This window comes from Cebus imitator, unplaced genomic scaffold (assembly GCF_001604975.1).
Source record: "Cebus imitator isolate Cc_AM_T3 unplaced genomic scaffold, Cebus_imitator-1.0 Scaffold44, whole genome shotgun sequence".
Classification (NCBI taxonomy): domain Eukaryota; kingdom Metazoa; phylum Chordata; class Mammalia; order Primates; family Cebidae; genus Cebus; species Cebus imitator.
Genome location: NW_016107359.1, coordinates 4,715,042 through 4,719,494, shown reverse-complemented (window position 1 = coordinate 4,719,494; position 4,453 = coordinate 4,715,042). Strand labels below are relative to the sequence as shown.

The 4,453-nt window shown below is 44.7% G+C and overlaps 1 pseudogene; it reads left to right on the top strand.

Annotated features, from left to right (window-relative positions):
* The first annotated feature begins 1,174 nt into the window (after positions 1–1,174).
* Positions 1,175–4,453, top strand: part of LOC119470918 — a 22,775-nt pseudogene continuing 19,496 nt past the window's right edge.

Genomic DNA, 4,453 nt, shown 5'->3' with positions numbered 1-4,453 from the left:
GCCTGTGATCCCAGCTAGTCCGGAGGCTAAGGCAGGAGAATTGTTTTAACCTGGGAGGCGGATGTTTCAGTGAGCCGAGATCGTTCCACTGCACTCAAGCCTTGGCAACAGAGTGAGACTCCATCTCAAAACAAACAAACAAATAAACACAACAACTAAGTGGCTTCAGAAGAATGCACATGGAAAGGTTTATTGATAAAATATATCTTATTGTTAATTTAAAAAATCAAGCTGTAAGCTGAGCATGGTGGCTTCCACCTGCAATTCTAGCACTTTAGGAGGCTGAGGCAGGAGGACTGCTTGAGCCCAGAAGGTCAAGGCTGCAGTGAGCCATGATCACAACCCAGCACTCTAGCTTGAATGACAGAGCATGATCCTGTCATACTATTTATGCTAAAAAAGCTCCACCAGCAAAACTCTATATCTCTCTAGTACCTTTATGTATGTGAAAACATATAGAAAGTTCAGGAATGACAATGGCTTCTGTATGTTGCATCTGAATTTTTAAAACAGTAGCATATGTCTGTGTAATTTACAGTTAAAAATGAAAAAAACATGTGTGAGTAGAGTGTCTGACTAATGGATAGCCCCTTTTGAAGGTTCCGAGATCTTTATTATTTTCAGGTTATGAGTTGTGAGATTTTCCCTAGTTGGGATTGTGAGAGAAAAGAGGTGGATTTCCCAGCCAGGTGGAACCCAGGGCCACGGGGTGAATGCAAGCTCTGCCCCTGGGAGCAGATTCTGGGATCTATAATAAGGGCTGAGTGTTGGGCTGGAAAAGCAGACGCTGCATAGGATTGGAGAAGCTGGGCAGGAAGGACTGGGATTGAAGTGTGCATGTGGATGGAGCCAGAGGATCCAGGCTGAACTTGGGGCCTTGTTGGAAATAGATGCTTGTTGCCTCAAAGTAAAATTAGCACCGAGACAGAGGATCTTTCAGCAATGCAAATTTTCTTTCTGGACTGCAGGAAGGGTACCCTCGCTAGCCATTGTGTCACGAGAGTACAATAAGCAAAGGAAAACACACAAATTCATCCCTTACATATTTGGGTCGTCCTTACTGCTGTGTTTGATCTCCGTTGGCTGGAGCCAGACCTTACAATTTAAACTAAAACCCAATTGGCTAATAACTTAAAACTTCTTTAAATAGGTAAAAGCAATGGAGAGCTGGAACATGCCGGTGAGCAGGTCTAGCACAGATATCCTGGTTAAAGTACAAGGACGTAGAATGGACTGCATGCCTGTAAGCATGACATGTCTAACAGCCACATAGGATAGGGTTTAACAAAGACTTATTAGCACACTTATTCTTTAACAAGAAAGGAAACCTTAAGAAGGATCTGTTTTACTTCCCACAGGCTTGATTTTTATTGACTGCTTTCTGTGACATGCAGCAGTGGGTTGGCTGGGTTTAATCTACAGAATTGGCCCAGACAAGAAAGAACTGTGCTTTTAAGCACAGCTGCCCAATGTCTGCATTTGTGAACTGTCAAAGTACCCAACTAATGTTTGATGTGCATAGACTAAGTCTAGGGATGCCACCAGAGCAATGACACTATTACCTGTCACACAGTCCTGCTGCAGCTTTACCTGTCACACGGTCCTGCTGCAGCTTTGAGGAGGACTCTGCACCTGCAGATCCTTAAAAAAGCTCTGTGTGGGTGTTGAATAGAAGAGGGGTGAAATGCAAGAATATAAAAACTCGTCATTTTCTATCATCCTTTGCCTCCACCACGAGAGGGCGCATGTATTTCGGTCAGAGACCTGACTTGGGCCTGGGCAGCAGGCCAGGCTGGGATAATTACTTCCAGGTGTGGGGGCTCGGAGCCTCTTCCCAGAGGCCGTAGAAATGAACCCTTCAACTGTCCAAATGGATTATGTCATTTTGACTATTGATTCTGCCCTACGGCTGCTGGTTCTAACCCAAGTTTATAACAGACTCTGCGTTAATAATTGCATTTAACTCTTGATTATCCTAGCTTTCATTTGAGGATTCTTTGAGCTGGCTGCTTCTTTCTTATTTACTTTTAGGCCATGTCATCAGTCTTCTGCAAATATGGCAAAAACTGTCATTTTTTTTCAGTTTTGTCACTAAAGACTACAGCACAAAAAAGGCCCTTTGTAAACAGAAAGAAAAGAGAAAAATGGCACAGAAATTCCTAGAAGCATTATTCCATCTTTTGTTTGTTGGTTTCATTTGTTTCGTTTTGAGATTGTGAACAGATGGCCCAGCTGCATCAATAACAGTCAGAGCTCACTACAAAAGAGCGGAGAGGTAAAAGCCTGGGCAATGCTAATAGCTCATCCCATCTCCCTGTGCGCTTTTTCTCCAAGTCAAGTCTGCCTCCTGCCTGTATCTGAGCTGCTTGTAAAAATGCAGCTTTCTGGTCTGCATCCCAACCTAAGGAATCAGAATCGGGACCCCTGTGTCTGCATTTTAAATGTGTTCCCTAGTTGATTTATTTTTTTGTTTTCTGTCTTTCCTTCCTTCCTTCGTTCCTTCCTTCCTTCCTTTCTCTCTCCCTCACTCTTTCTTTTGAGGCAGGGTCTTACTCTGTTGTCCAGGCCACAGTACAGTGGCATGATCCCAGCTCACTGCAAGCTCTGCCTCCTAGGCTTAAGTGATCCTCCCACCTCAGCTTCCCAGTAGCTGGGATTACAGGCAAGCACCACAACACCTGGCTAATTTTTGTATATTTAATAGAGACGGGGTTTTACCTTGTTGCCCACGCTGGTCTCAAACTCCTGGCCTCAAGTGAACTACCCAATTTGGCCTCCCATAGTGCTGGGATAACAGACATGAGCCACCACATCTGGCCCCGTAGTTGATTTCCTATGGCTATACATTACATTTGAGGTAACCCTCCTGGGTCGAGGCAAGAGGGGAGATGTGACACCCAGCAATAATATTTCTGCATCAGGATTCAGGACCTTACCCTAAGACAAGGGTCACCTATCCCAGGAAGCTGCCTTGTGGAAAAACAAAGCAGCCAGTAGCTGGGCCTGACGACGAACAGGAGAGGCTGTGAAACCACAGCAGCTGGATTCCGCACACTGGGAGCCATCTGGATGGAGAAACGGGGACCCTGGAAGAGAATCTGAGGATTCCTTGCTCTCTGCCACTTAGAAGCACCCAGAAACCCCAAACACAATGTCCAACAGTGTTGATTCCATCTGCAGAGCACATCTGAAAAATTACTTTGCCTCAAAATATCTTCCATACTGCAGGAAAGCTTACTTGCACTTCCTAGAGTTTCACCACATGTAGCTTGATTTGTGTGGGATTTTTGTTTTGTTTTAAAATCTTCTAAGTGCAAATCCCCTTGGGAAAATGGAGCTCTTGTTCAGACCTTGGAGAAGATTTGCTTATTACCTCTCATTACATAGTTGTGATCTCTTACCCCAAGAAGCAAATGAAACATTTTTGTTGAATTGAGAAACAGAGATAATTTTAGAGCCTGGGGAAGCTTTAGGGGTGGAAGAATGGGAATTGAGTATTAATTCCAGGCTGGGTGTGGTGGCTCATGCCTGTAATCCCAGCACTTTGGGAGGCTGAGGCAGGTGGATCACGGGGTCAGGAGTTCAAGACCAGCCTGACCAAGATGCCAAAACCCAGTCTCTACTAAAAATACAAAAATTAGCCGGGCATGGTGGCGGGCACCTGTAATCCCAGCTACTCGGGAGACTGAGGCAGAAAATTGCTAGAACCAGGGAGGCAGAGGTTGCAGTGAGCCGAGATTGCGCCACTGCACTCCAGCCTGGGCAACAGAGTAAGACTCTCTCTCTCAAAAAAAAAGGTCTAAAGCAGGAATAAAAGGAAGTAAAGTACTCTTGGAAAAGACGGCCAGGTGGGTGACTTGAGAGATCAAATGCGTGGTTTGACCTTTTGACTTGGGTTTTTTTTTAAAATATTTAACATTTATTTATTTTTTAAATTGCATTTTAGGTTGTGGGGTACATGTGAAGAACATGCAAGATTGTTGCATAGGTACACACGTGGCAGTGTGATTTGCTGCCTTCCTCCCCTTCACTGATATCTGGCACTTCTCTCTATGCTATCTCTCCCCAACTCCCCACCCCCCACTGTCCCTCCCCTGTTTCCCCCCAACAGACCCCAGCGTGTGATGTTCCCCTCCCTGTGTCCATGTGTTCTCATTGTTCAACACCCGCCTATGAGTGAGAACATGTGGTGTTTGATTTTCTGTTCTTGTGTCAATTTGCTAAGAATGATGGTTTCCAGGTTCATCCATGTCCCTACAAAGGACACGAAATCATCGTTTTTGATGGCTGCATAATATTCCATGGTGTATATGTGCCACATTTTCCCTGTCCAGTCTATCATCGATGGGCATTTGGGTTGGTTCCAGGTCTTTGCTATTGTAAACTGTGCTGCACTGAACATTCGTGTGCATGTGTCCTTATAGTAGAACGATTTATAATCCCTTGTATATAT